The following is a 17,482-nucleotide window of genomic DNA, read 5'->3' as shown; positions in this document are numbered from 1 at the left end:
GGAAAATTGCCTTGGCGACTTTGAACTCAGTACGTTCTGTGAATTAAAGAACTGAAATAAAGAGCCTCGTGCTACATATATTAATAATCTGTTGAATGTTTCCAGTAACATTATAATCGACGAGATAGAAAGAGAGAGAGGTAAATTAATGCATAAAAGACTATTCATATATTATTTATGCAGTAGTGTTCTGTTCGGTGTGAGAATATGAAAGATTACCGATATATAGAGATGAATATAAAATTATTCAATTACACACTACAATAATAATTGTCTGTTTTGCTGCTAATATTTAATTGTAACAGTTAATTTGGCCAGGATCGCTAATAATATTTCTTTGTGGCTAGTTAATAATATAGAAAGTGATACATTCATTATTCATTGATATTTATAATATTCCATGCATAATTGTGAAATTTCATCAACCATTTTCAATTACCAGTATGCTCTGGAATTAATTAAATGTCGTTGCTTAACATTTGAAATGTAAGTTAATAATAACAGTTTATATTACAATATATTGCACAACACAAATGCGTGTAGATTATTTAAATAAACTGGGCATTTTGTGCGCCAGGAGTCAAACATTATTACCTGTTGTAACGTATGCAATTTCAAATTTAGGTAATTAATAAAATATAGCTATTTTGACATTTGAAATATATATATTCAACTTCGAATTAAAACTAAATACGTGGAGGTTTCATTAATTCTCAAATGCAAGCAGGCCACAGTCGAATAATTATGTTCCTAGCATAATCTTTTCATAAATTATATTCCTCAGTTCCTGATACCGGCTTGGAATTTATAAATTCAAAATTCCAAATAATATTTAAATTGCAGCAACAGAAGAAGAAGAAGAAGAAGAAGAAGAAGAAGAAGAAGAAGAAGAAGAAGAAGAAGAAGAACAACAACAACAACAACAACAACAACAACAACAACAACAACAATTGGGACAAATATTAAAACATGTTCAGTTTTTAGTCACATGTCCACTATAAGTTTTAATTTTATATATTGTAACTGAGCATAATGCTTATCGTCCATGTACCAGACGATGAAAGGAACTATGATGATTCGAGCAATACTGCCCACCCAAGATCGAAGAAGAGGAGGTCCGATGGATAGTCCCGTTAAACATCGGTCGAATATGATATGACATTTGCCCGCAGTGAAGAGGTTGTTTGGAGATCAGTAAGGCAGGTACTCCAATAAATAGGAAAATGATGCACGGCTGGGGAAAGCTCCGAGCGACTGGTCGCCGCCAGAAGATTTGAGCGTTTTTGTCACATGATCTTTGACGATCATTCAAGATATGTGTCCAGTACTCGCAGGGTAAACATCACAACACTTCTAAACATCACAAAACTTCTTAACGTGCGTTAACTGGATGTTGCGATGATGGGTTGACCCGGACATAGTCTACCACGATTCCAATCAGTTGCTCCTGCTCTGCTGAGGATCAGCCTCGACATTGACTTGTCCAAGTGTGAAGTCTTGAACCTCCATTACGACACAATGAACTTCACGCTTTCTGACTCGGACCTGCGATCATCAATCCACCATGTACAGGTCATCTCCAAGAAAGACATCCTTATCTTCGAAGACTGAAATCAACGAGCCACTAACGAGATGTAAAACGTCTAGTTTCATGACACCAAATGGCCACAGACAATTCTACCCATCTGATATGGTTGTTTCGGCCTCTGGTTTCCGACTTCACCGGCCCTATTAGCATTCCTCCAATTGGTCGCCTATTTTCCGGTCCTTATCAACAGAGTACTCAACATTACAACTAAAACTATTATGTTCGAGGAACATGAGATGAGCTACTTAACATGAAACCAATTCGGCCTACACCATACAAATCCTCAGTCTCCTCTTCCCTTTTAAGGCATCCAAACCGCCCACAACAGATATATTATCACTCTTGACAGGCACTCAACTGAAGAGCTACAGTTTGTGAATAGTTATCGCCAACACCGGTACGGATCGAATATTGTCCGCGTCTATAACTAAAATTCCCTTGTGGTTAACCCGCATAAAAATCGGATTTAAGAAGAAACACGGTAACTACCAGGATTATATATTCATTTGAACTCATTTTGGGATATATGTATATTTATATATACATGCATATATACATGTATGTATATATATATATACATACACATACAAGCACACACACACATATATACACACACACACACACACACACACACACACACACACACACACATATATATATATATATATATATATATACACATATATATATATATATATATATATATACATATATGTATGTATGCATGTAAACATATATGCATGTATATATACATGAGCACAAGTGTGCACGCACGCCGCTATATGTATATATAAATAGAGGACAATAAAATATTCGGACAAATAGATGACACAAAGGTGGAAAGGAAAAACAAAAATTAGAAAGACCGGCAAAAACAGACGGATCATTCGTGGCCTGCTATCCTCGGTCAAGATACCAGAAGTCCTTACTATTTCGGACAGTTACACTTGAGAGAGTTCGATCTGGTTTCCCCTCAAAAAAATATAAGCTAAGAACATTAGATCTTTTGTAAAGAAAGATGGCGAATGTGTACAGCAACAAATACAAAAAAAAAACGGAGAACATGGTACACAATTACAAATATAAACAATAAGAATATAGCAACAGCTGTCCTTCGACTGAGAACGAGTCAAATTGAGCTGGCGTGTATGAAGTCATATACGGATGTATATATATATATATATATATATATATATATATATATATATATATGTATACAGGCATATGTATATATGTATGTATATTATATGTATAAATATATGTATGCCTGTATATATGTGTACATATATATCTATGTATATATATGTATATATATAGATATATATTAATACATGTATAGATGTAAATGTATATAAGCATTTATATAAAAGTATATATATATATATATTTACTCATTTGTGTGTATACTAGCTGTTGGGCCCGGCATTGCTCGTGTTCTCCGTGTTGACGTTAAGCCCATCTCTGACCTTTATTGAAATCTACGTTCCCCGTGCAAACTATTACCCTTTAAAATGTTATATCTTGTTCGGCAGGGATTTTACACGATTAACGGTTTCGAGAAACTCCTACACACTGGACCGTCTGAAATTGCAGTTAACCTATTTTGAGTGTGATATTTGTTTCATCTTGTCCCCTTAATGCCACCCTCTGTACAAAATTGATCAGCGTGTCCAATTTCAGTAAAATCCAAAGAAAAATACTAAGGTTATGCCATAGAATAGAATCCATGTGACCATTTATATGAAGATATCCCATTGACTTTTAAATCCTAATACATTATATGAATAATCGATGTTCCATATGTCGAAGTGCTTAAGTTTACACATAGGTCAATTTTCTTCAAAATCTGATCATTATTTTACTGTGAATGAATTTTCACGATTTGTGACTTTCATCAGTTTCATTTTAATTCTACTTCATGACTCTGATCATAAACTTTACCTAAGTGTGAATTCTGTAAAGGTTACAGCATAAAATATTAATTCTATGGGTAATTGCATACAAAAAATGCGTATTGATTTTTCAAATCCCCGCTCACGCGCAATTATCGATTTCTTCACAACTTTTCATGTTGGCATCAACTGATGGACATCAACTGTAATTACGTGTAAAATTTCTACAAAATCGATAAGAGTTTCTCTAAGGAAATGCTTATTTGCATGTGTGCCCTTTTCCAGTCCTTTCGAATTAAATACACAACTTTACCCTCTCCCACACCATAAAATTTACTTACATCTTAGATTTCATTAAAATCGGATAAAAATATACAAGTTACCGCCAGAAATAGAATCCTTATGGATATTTGCACGCAAAAGCTTACTGAGTTTATAAAATTCATGCTCACGCCCAATTATGGATGTTTTACCATATGCTGAAACCAACACACTGCTATGAGCCTCGCTCATTCATCGATTTGCATCACAATCAGACAAAACATGCAAAATCTGCAGGGAAAATAACATGAGGATGGGTATTTCCATTCAAACGCCTGATTAAGCTCACAAAAATCGATGCCAACTAGGTATCGAGTTTTCAAACATTTCCAGCCTTATTTGTACTTCAGGGCATGTGATCTACATATGTGCCAAAAACTATTAAAAGCGGTTGGACGGTGTGGCAGGAGTTAGAGTAACCCCAAACACACACACAGACAGACACCATTACACATTTATGCATATACATATATGCATATACAGATGTATATATATGTAAATAGATATAGATGTACAGGCATATATATTTCTAAAGGGTGGTATGCGCATTTATAGAACACATATCCTATGGAAACTCAACACACACACACACACACACACATACACACACACACGTACACACACACACGCACACACACATACGCACGCACACACACACACACACACACACACACACACACACACACACACACATATATATGATGTAGCACGGAATTTTGTCACTGAAAAGGTGACTGTCTCAGAGCGACGAAAATATTTTGGCAAATTAAATTTAAATGTTGAAGTGAATCTAACGGTTTTTGTGTGTTTCTTAAATGCCTTATAAACACCTGCCACGCTCCAATTTTCTTCGTTCCAGCACACGATCTCAGATCAGGTCATTTGCTATGCAAGTACATCTCTGCAATATATATATATATATATATATATATATATATATATATATATATATATATATATATATATATATATATATATTGTTGTACTTGGGGATGGTCATATTGCCAGTTTAGCCAATAAAAACACACGCACTGTATATTTGGTGTTAATTTGCTTCAGCTTTATATTACATTAATCTTAATCTTATTTCGGCCAGAGTTCTTTCGTCACACTTCTGTGACCTCATCAGTGGTCCTTTGTTTCCTTCCTTCTTATGTGTGTCTCACCTTCCTAAATATCAGCCACAAAATACAAAATGGCTGATATTAACACCAAATATACAGTGCGTGTGTTTTTATTGGCTAAACTGGCAATATGACCATCCCCAAGTACAACAAGATCTGTTTCAACACACGATTTGACATAAAAAATCTTGCAAAACAAATATATATATATATATATATATATATATATATATATAGATATATATGTGTGTGTGTGTGTGTGTGTGTGTGTGTGTATGTGTGTGTATATATATATATATATATACCCTCACTCTCTTTACTCTTTTACTTGTTTCAGTCATTTGACTGCGGCCATGCTGGAGCACTGCCTTTAGTCGGGCAAATCGATCCCAGGTCTTATCTTTGTAAACCTAGTACTTATACTACCGGTTTCTTTTCTGAATCGCTAAGTTACGGGGACGTAAGCACAACAGCATCATCGGTTGTCAAGCGATGTTGGGGGGACAAACACACACACACACACACACACACACACACACACACACACACACATACATATATATATATATATATATATATATATATATATATATATATATATATATATATATATATATATATGCATATATATATATATATATATATATATATATATATATATATATATATATATATATATATATATATATATATATATATATATATATACATATTCATATATACGACGGTTTTCTTTCAGTTTCCGTCTACCAAATCTACTCACAAGGCTTTGGTGGGCCTGAGGCTATAGTACAAGACACTTGCCCAAAGTGCCACGTAGTGGGACTGAACCCAGAACCATTTTGTCACATTACAATCGTGATGTAATTTTTTTCACTTTTGACACGTAATAGTGATATAGTATAAGAGATAAAAGATTCCTCCGGGCTTGCATTAGGCAAACAGTTTAAATGTTTTTTTTTATCCATGACACTGCACTGCATGTGTAAAATTCGAATGAAATCGGTTGGGTAATTCTCGAATTTCAGTGAAGCACACTTACACATACAGAGATACACAGACAGACACAGAGATACACAGACAGACACAGAGATACACAGACAGACACAGAGATACACAGACAGACACAGAGATACACAGACAGACACAGAGATACACAGACAGACACACATTCTCGGTTTTATATATGTCTTTAGTTATAGAGTGAACACATTTCTAGTAACAATTCAATTAATAGCATTTATGCAAGCAGAGGTTTCATTGGATTCTTTAATTTGCTTCGTGTTTTATAGATATATGATAGGATTGTTAGAAACAACGCTAAACTCACTTTCGTTATGTAAACAATAAACATGAACAAAATGATGGATCAATCAGGAGTTTCAATTTTCTATTTGTATTTCTACAGCGACCAATATCGGCTTACACTTCTTACGGAAACACATTTTCTTAGTACATCTGCTATATTCATTTTTTTCTTTAATTTTGGTAAAAACGTTTTCATTACGCTGTATAAAATCGAAACAAGTTCTGTAATTTTAATACTATAACATTCAAATGAAATGACTATTAAAGTACCAGTGACATGTTTCATAACACATGATACATATTTACACATCAATCAATTCTTTCGACATTGAAAACAATTCCTATCATATTCAGTATTTTGTTGCACGTAATAAGCGGCAGTTTGCCATAATAATATACCTTTATACGCGAATTACATTCATGCAATTTTTAGTACCATTTCAGTGGAGTATCCTCTTCCTTGTTATTTTTTTGTTTTTCTTTTTTATTCAACTGTAATATTGTCGTGCAGAGAAGAGGTAAATTAAACGAGGAATTGTTACTTAAGTAAAATGACGTAACATAAACAATGTCATATTTAATTGCAAATATTGTATGTTGTTTACAAATTTGAAGAAATAAAACATTTATCATTAATCTACCATTAATCTATTTTATGTTTATACCATCTTCCGTTAATTGATTGCATACTATTGTAAAATACCATGTTTTTAATTTAAATATTAGTATAATTGATTTTCATATAATAATTATTAACTGTCAGAGATACTGAATTACATAATATATGATATTATTTATCGATATTTCCATCTAAATTTGTAACAATATCCACACTAGTAAGTAAAGCATGCTTCTACTTTTGCTAATGTAAATATAATATTCAGAGCATATAAATGTCAGGAAACATATGGTCGTGACAGTTGTGTTCCATGTATAGTTCGTGCATAAGTAAGTAGACTCAATATCATAGTCATTCGATCAGTCAATAAACTGCATTACATTGCAGTAACAAATAAAGGGATATTTATTTGGTTGTCGACATTGCTTCTCCAAGACTTAGGAAGGAATTTACTTCAAATGATATGTTTGGTATCTATTCTAACAAGAAATGTATATCATAGCGGTGAAATATGTTCGCGAGGCTATACTAACACGGTTTCAATAGCAATACGAAATATGACGCATAAAAACACGAGCATGTGAATTCATTTGAGATATCATTGATAAAAATATTTAGCCAAACAATCAATACAATTCCTGTATGTCACATAACCTCTTCAAGAATTTCTGTAAATGCTGTAAGAACACATTTAAAATATACTCAGAATACACTTTCTCCAAATTGGATAGATTCGGTTAGCTTGTAACTCAATCTGTATTTACGTGCAGCGTTAACTTCATCAGTTCAATTTTCAATGCTTACGGTTGATTGTATATCAATTTGACAACCCACATAGAAGATAATTCATACTATTGCTTCTCACGATTGAATAGAAATGAGGATGATATGACAATTAATATAGCTTGTTTATAGAGACTATTTGGCTACAGTTTTAATATACAGTATCGGAAATGTCATCACGAGTTTGATGCAGTTAGGGAATAATAGGCTTCTTGATAATACACTAAATGAGTTTCATTGAATAACACAGAAACAAATAATAAACCGTTATAGATATAAATCAGCAACTTCCAAGACACAGAGCTTAAAAACTGAAAGAAAACACCCGTTAATGAAATAGGAATAGTAAGTGTACTTGATGTGTAATAACTGCATGGTATGATCAACAAACATGTATGTAGAACATATATGATGTTATGATATTAAGATTCAGAAACAAAATACACATGTGTTTTTACGATTTATATTTATTTAACGGTCTATTATATTGCAAAATATTGTTTTGGACATACATAATATTCTATGCAAGTAGATGTATTTCCAGAATAATTGTATTTAGAACTGAGTTGCTTCGAAGTGTAAAAGACAATCCTCAGAAAATTTGGAAGAAAATTCACTAGTAGAGCTCTCTGTAAATTACTTGATATCTCGTTATATTCTACAAGATTTAGATTTCGTAAATTGTACATGTTTATTAAATCCAAACAAAGGCATTTTTTAATTACACACACATACACACACATGCACATACACATATATGTACTATCTGTATATGTATATGCATATATAAACAAAAACGAACACACATGTACAAAGTGTAGGCTGTTAGTGCACATGCCGGCTACGGTTTCAGTCAAAAGAGAATATGTTCTCAATGCGCCTAGTGTTAAAATACCTGAAGGTAAGTCATAGGCAAGCGAGACACCAGGTCCTTTCGTGGTGAGCTGTATATGTGTGTGTATGCATATATATATATATATGTTTATATATGTGTATATGTGTGTTTGTGTGTGTGTGTGTGTGTGTGTGTATGTGCTTCCCAAAGAACTTTGCACGTGCGGTATGCGGAGCTTTCGGTAGGCAAAACATATTACACACACACAAACACACACACACACACACACACACACACACACACACACACACACATACATACATATATATATATATATATATATATATATATATATATATATATATATATATATATATATATATATATAAATGCTGTCTTTGTTAAAATATTGGTGCTAACATGCTTTAAAGATGTACTTTAATTTGTGAAGCAATTTCACTAAATATCATATCGTATTAAAAATATGGATATAAATGATAAAGAGCGTCAAATTGCATAATTAGAAAAATGATTGATCTGACGGTCTGTGATTACAACCATATTCAGTGAAAGCTGCAGGTAGCTTTGCGTTAGGCATTGTTGTGTACTTGTTGGTCTTGTCTACATTTCTTGCATTTATTATTAAGCAATTTTTATTTCGAACAATGAGTGCCCTTGATTAATTGGCGTTGCCGTTTCTTGTGTCGTTCCATATACATATGCATACTCACAAGCACACACAAACACGCACACACACACACACACACGCACACACACACACACACACACACACACACACACACACACACACACACACAAACCCATACATACACACATATATTCTTGATTTTCAGTCACGATGTTCCGAGGTCAAACTCACTACCTGGCAGCTCAGGCTATATTGTCTTTCAATATACTCTCGGGTCGACTAAACATTTGTCAGTGGATTTTGTAGAAAGATACTGAAAGAAATATGTGGCATATATATACACATTTTTGTATGCGTCATGGTACCTATGTTTTTTCCCACATCACCGTTTAGCAACCTCTTTTAGTGTGTCTGTGTCCATGTACCATTAGAGATTTGACAAAAAAAAACAAATATAGAATAATTACCATGATTTTTAAAAATGGCTTTCGAGTTTATTTGTTCGATTTAACTGCTTCAATGGGTCAACCCCAGCATGACTGCTCATCGAAGCAGGTTGAAGGACATATGTGTATATATATATATATATTTATATATATATATATATATATATATATATATATATATATATATATATATATATATATATATATATATATATATATATATATATATATATATATATATATATATATATATATATATATGTATATATATATATATATATATATATATATATATATCTACATATATCTACATATATATATATATATATATATATATATATATATATATATATATATATATATATATATATATATATATTATATATATATATAACCGCTTCTGACACAGAGAATCGCGAGCCCTTTTGGCCATTCTGTTTTTCCTAGAGGGGTGAGATGATGGCGGTGGTGTTTTCAAAGGGCTGGTATGTGTAACCTGATCACCACTGCCGATCAAATTCGCAACCCATGCGCTCCAGTTGCAACACTGATTCTTCCCAAATTTGACGTCGATGTTATTTAGTTTGGTTTGAAATAAGGAACTTCATTAGCTTAATAATCCCAACTTAATCCCGGGCAAAGCCGGGTTATACTGCTAGTTGTATTATATTTTGTTCATATTGTTATCAGTTTATGGGGATTTTATTGTCAAATGTTGTGGTTTGTTGGGGGTGTGCTAGTGTTCCATTCCAGTTTCCTATTCAGACTAGGTTTATCTTCTATTACGTGTGTAGCTTCTGTAATTTGTCTAAGCGCTGCATCTGATCTATGTGTGGACAAGATTTTAATCTCTATGTTGTTGAGTGAGCCTCCGTGTTCTTGCCCAGCGTGCTGGTACAGAACTGATGAGCTCTTCCCTTCCTTAAGTTCCCTCCAATGTTACAGTAACCCGCTCTCCTATGTTCCGTGCAGTTTCCCCTTCGTACGTCGTTGTCTTGTTACTGCATCGTTCCTCTGTACATCTTATACTATAGACCACATTTCTGGCTTTACAGTTTGTTTGTGTGCTAAATCTACATACAGTACAGTTCCTATCAGTACAGGGGGTTCTACTAAAAGAGTAGGTTCTACCGATAAGGGATTTGATGGGTTGCCTTGCCTTTCAACAACCTTAATTCTTAGCTTAAGTTTGTCTAGGGCCCTTCTAAAGCGGTACGCCAGTTCATCTCTAGGGTTGGTGTTGAAGAACATGACGCTCTGGTATTTGTGGCTATCATACCATGAGTTGGCCTTCCCTATTATCTTCTTAATCCTTTCAATAGTGTTCCATGGTTTGGTCGTCTAAAGTGGGAAAATCTCATTTATATCGTTATGTTTGATGGTTTCAATGAGTGCAGCAGACAATAGAGTATGATGATATATAGATTGCTGAATATAAAATTGTCAGGAACGAATAGAATCAAGTTACACACCCGTATCTGGTAAAGTGAATATGGATTTGTCCTTCTTGTTGCGTAAAGATTCACATGTACAGACGAAATATACAATGCATACGTAAAGTGGCTCAGGAATATACTCTGGCACGTACTCCACGTTTCATTGTAGATCCAAGATACAACGAACGGCAATGCCTGAGGAAAGAGAGATAGGAGGGGAATGAATACGAGAAAACATTCATCATATTTAAAAGATGTCCCAGTTTTCTCAACGGAAACAACTCGACCTCACAGGCATGAAGAATATATATATATATATATATATATATATATATATATATATATATATATATATATATATATATATATATATATATATATATATATATATATATATATATATTTATACATAGTTCTATGTTTAAGAGATGAGAAATTGTGTACATTATTTATTCCAAATCTCCCCAAGACACCTGATGAACGTTGGAGTTAATATCAGCCGAAACGTTGTGTTAACAAACAAAACGATGCCAAATTTCCGCCAAATGTGAATAATGAAAATAATAATATATATATATATATATATATATATATATATATATATATATATATATATATATAAACAAATAGTAAATGAGTATATGCATACGTACAGGTATGTGCATACCGACATCCACCTGTATGTATAGGTGCATATCTGGGTACAGGACACTGCAAACAAAACGTAGATGAGAAAACACACAAGCCACATAGAGAACATTCTTCTTCATCAGCTACCCCCGTTTCTACACCGGCGTTTCGAAGAGCTGGGCAGGACGCATCGCTAAAACGACTCTTCCCATGGACCGCAAATTAAATTTGTATACACAAATTAAACCTTGCCATGGAGGAATGGAGTGGCGGACAAAAAACAAGACAGGAAAACAAACACTTATTCAGTAGCCATGATAAAACTCCAAGTTTCGGATGCCAGGGCGGGGGGGGGGTCCACTCCAACATCTCTTAAATTATCTAGCTACCGGAAATTCTTTTGAAAAAATGACCATTAAACTCAAAGGGAAAATAAACAAAGGGAAATAAGCAAAGGGAAAATAAAACAAGGGTAATTTACTGTGTAGTGACAAACCGCGTCTAAAGCTGCGTATATCATACACGCACGCACAGATCTCAATGTACGCACGTATATAACTACATGCGCACGTATCCACGCGCACATTCACAAGCGCGCACATATAAAGTTCCTTCTACGTGTTTATAAGCGCACGGAAAATGTTTGGAGGGGAGAAAAACAGAAAAACTATATGTGAAAAAATACAAAAACCATTAACCCTATAACTATGTAAAAAACCTAAAAATAATTTTAAAAATATATAATAATATCAAAATATAAAAGTAAAAAAAAATAAAAATATAAAATTCAGGTAAAAAGTGAAAAAAGTGAAAAACCTAATATGGAAGCCTATCAGTGTCGCCCATCAGAGATATTGGAGTAGACCCCCACGCCATGGCATCCGAAACTCGGAGTTTTATCATGGCTACTGAATAAGTGTCACATATTTTTACAGATGAATTCATCTATTTGCATAATATCGAGACCTCTTTCTTTCTTTTGTTGCCATTCCTCTCAAATATATATTCACACACGCATATTTGCATACATATGTACACACACATACAAACACCATACGCCTGTTCCCCAGTAAAAATGTCACACACACACTCAAAAGAAAAACACACACAATACAATCCCAACAATCACAACAAACACTCACAAGCACACATGCACAGAAGCATGCACACACAATGACACACCTCCCCGACAAATACAAGCCACATAGACGCACTCACACAAACACACGCACACGTATACACACATATACTCTACTAACAATACAAACAAAACTAATCACTCACAATTACAGCGCACACACACATGTACACAGATACACCAAGAAACTACACAAACCATACGCACATACACACACATACAAACGCATACCCAGTACCAACATACACGGAACACACATGCACACACATACACATCACCTGGATAAACCCAACGTACAAGGACACCTAATAAATACAACAAACACATGCACCCTCATGCACACACATACAGTTGCTCCCTCACACACACACGCACCACAATGACAACTCAAACACAAACATACTTAGAGACACACACAAACTCACGTACACACACATAACACCCCCACCAACACACAAAACAAATAGACATACGTACACATACAGACATACACATACATATGAACCATCACACACACATACGGTTGCTTACACACACACACACACACACACCACAATGGGTATTTAAAACAACACACTCACTCAGACACACAGAGAGACACACACACACTCACGTATACACACACTTTCACATTCACACAAAACACTCCCACGCACACACACAGAGGCACACATACATACACACACAGACGCACACATATGTACACAACCTCACACATACATACGGTTGCTCTCTCTCACACACACACACCACAAGGACGATTAAAACAACACATACATACTCAGAAAAATAGATATACGCACACTCTCACGTACACACACCTAACATCCCCACCGACACAAAAAAACACACAAACACACATACACACGCACTCACAAACGCACTCACGCACACACACGAACAAACACATATACACATACACACACATGCGCACACAGAACACCCTAACAAATATTAATCACACACATACACACTCACACAAACGTGCACACACATACACACACCATCCTACCATAGATAAAAAACACACACATACTCATATACACATGCCACACACGCACACATACAGACGTAGACATACACATACATATGAACCATCACACACATACGTTTGCTTACACACACACACACACCACAAGGATATTTAAACAACATAACCACTCAGACAGAGAGAGACACACACACTCCCACACTCACACAAAACACTCTCACGCACACACACAGATGCATACATACATACACACACATACGCACACATACGTACACACCCTCACACACACCCTCACACATACATACGGTTGCTCTCACACATACACACACCACAATGACGATCAAAACAACACATACACACTCAGACAAAGAGATATACGCACACTCTCACATACACACACCTAACATCCCCACCGACACAAAAACACTCAAACACACAGTCATATACACATTCCACAATAAACTCTGGGACCAATAAAAACGGCACACACACACACACACACACACACACACACACATACACACACACACACGGACACAAACACACATATATACACACACACATAGAGATGTGCACAAAACCAGTCCCGAAAACCAGTGAACCATGACAGACTGTCACAGACCAACCAAAAATAAAAAAAAAATCCTCTTTAACTCTTCCTCCCTCCCACCCCAGCTAGCCAGTCATACTGTCTCATAAGACAGTAAAACATTCCCTCAATATACACAAGAGAAAAAGGCCAGGTCAGTTCCTCCTCAATTTTATTCGATTGTCAAAGAATATGTATAAGAATATGTATATGTATTTTTCAATATGTGTATTTTCATACACTGTTTTTAACAATTTCACCTTAACATCAGAGAATGTGTGATAATCAGTATGTAACACTACAAAGCTCATACAAAGCTTTATACTTTAAATATATTTTATCATCAAAGAATGTATATATGCATTTTAATACTCAAACTGTTTTTTAACATTTTTTATTATTCTGGAAGACTTTTTATGATCTTTTTCTAAAAAAGTGAAACCGGTTAAGTAAATAAATATTTTTAAAAAATAAGTGCATTTTCAAACCTTCTTTCATATATATTTCCACTCGTACGGTATTCCACAACTTTACATTATTATATATATATATATATATATATATATATATATATATATATATATATATAATATTAGGGACAAAATCCAAAATTACAGGTAAAAACTCAATTAAATCAATTTATAAAAAATTAAAATTAAATTGAGCTTTATAGATAAAATATATATGAAATATATACTTTTAGGGAAAATAACCAAGTTTCAAGAACTCATCGATGAAAAGCCACTATCACATATAGAAAAGTTAATAATTAAAAGCACAATAAATGAGTATAATATAAAGTAAAGTAAATATCATAAGATAAATATAATTAAAAAAATAAAAAGATTACACGTGTTTCATAACTAATTTTCAAATAGAAAGGAAATTTAGATCGATTAAAATCAATTGAAATTATCGAAAATAAATTCTATTCAAAAATATAGCTAATCGTCAGATCGTAAGTAGAACAATAATTTGACATATATATCTCAACCAACAATAAGTACCAAATGAATTAATATGAAATACTTATTATGTAGAAAAAGTATTTAAAATATCATAATATCAAAATAATAACCATTCAATAATCATCCCTTCATCCATTATAATAACATAAATTATCATTGTTTTAAATACAATTTGAACGAAGTTTACGTTTAAAATAATAATGAAGATAAAATTAGTACATATTTAACCGGTGTAATAGTTAAAGCTATACTATTTAAAGCTAAAGACGTTTATTTAATTATAATTAAAGATCAATTGAATAGTAGAAAAATACAAGATTATTTATTTCTACAAACGTAATAATAAAAATATGAATGAAAAAATTATGAATGGAAAAATTATGAATGAAAAAATTAGGAAAGAAAAAATTATTAAGAATTAAAGATTAAACTTCATATATATATATACAGTTCTAATTTTAAAAAAGTCTTTAACGATATTATAAACAATAAAGATTAATTATTAATCAAATACTATTAATCAAAAATAATCGAAAATATATCAACACTATTCAAATCGAAGTTCGAATATTATGTTGAAATGAAACTATAACTTCTAAATAATTTAGTGTTAAATAAGTTATCTATTAAAAATAATCTATAAAGAACCAAATGAATAATATAAAAACAAGAATACATATTATTTTCAAATAGTAGAAAATCTTTAGCAAAGTAAAAAACAGTACTTATCCATATTTTTCCGTAATTCAAACTGAAAACTAGGACGTTATCTAATAGCTATAGCTTTTTAAGCAAGAGGTCGCGCGAAGATACTACGTTAAAATAGAGAATAGAATACGAAAACATGAATGAAATAATAATACTTAAATAAATGAATGAAAAATTTAAAATTTATATAACTAACAACATAGAAAGAACAAAAAACTATAGTTATCTTATAAAACATATTAATAAATATTAAATTCTAATATATAATAAATAAATAATAATACTAATAGTCGTAAATTAAATAATATTATGAAATAAACTAAAATACTACTATTGTTTTAGTCTTATAAAAATCGTAGTGTCATTGTAATATAAAACCTTAAACTTACTAAAATATTAACCTACCAATAAAAACAAAATCTAACTACTAGAATAATTAAATAGGAAAAATTATAAATAAATACCCCAACACACGCCCTTATATATACATACATATATATATACATACATATATATATATATATATATATATATATATATATATATATATATATATATATATATATATATATATATATATATATATATATATATATATATATACACTTACATACATATACAGATACACATACTTATATATAAAGCATATAAACATATATACATACGAATATACAAAATAATATACGTATATCCACACAACATACACACATATATACACAGAAACACTAATAAAAGCATATACATAAATAAATACATACATACACATATATACATAAATACACACATATATATACATAGATAATAACACATATAGACCAAAACATACACACTTCCATATATATATATATATATATATATATATATATATATATATATATATATATATATATATACACATAAATATATATCTACACATACACATATGAACCAACCTTAACATACATATAAAAACAAATACACTCATACACACATATAATAAATAAAGAATAGTATATATAAATACACACTCACCCTCCCATGCTCTCAAATATATATATATATAGATACACATATACATACATATATACATATATATAAAAAATACAAATATAAAATATGCACACATATATACACAGAAAAAACATGTATATACATATACATATATATATATATATATATATATATATATATATATATATATATATATATATATATATAAATAAATAAATATATATATATATATATATATATATATATATATATATATATATATATATATATACACTTATATATATATATATATACTTACTAATTAATATAGACAAATTACACACTCACATATATACTTATACCCATATATATACATATATATACACATTTACATAAGTACATACATAAATATACATATACATATACACAAAAAGACTCATAACTATATATATAAAAAAATATACACACAAATAAAAATTCACTCAAAT

The sequence above is a fragment of the Octopus bimaculoides genome, chromosome 8, assembly GCF_046866305.1.
Source record: "Octopus bimaculoides isolate indiv1 chromosome 8, ASM4686630v1, whole genome shotgun sequence".
NCBI lineage: Eukaryota > Metazoa > Mollusca > Cephalopoda > Octopoda > Octopodidae > Octopus > Octopus bimaculoides.
The sequence above is the reverse complement of the archived record's forward strand: the minus strand, read 5'-3'. Positions refer to the sequence as shown.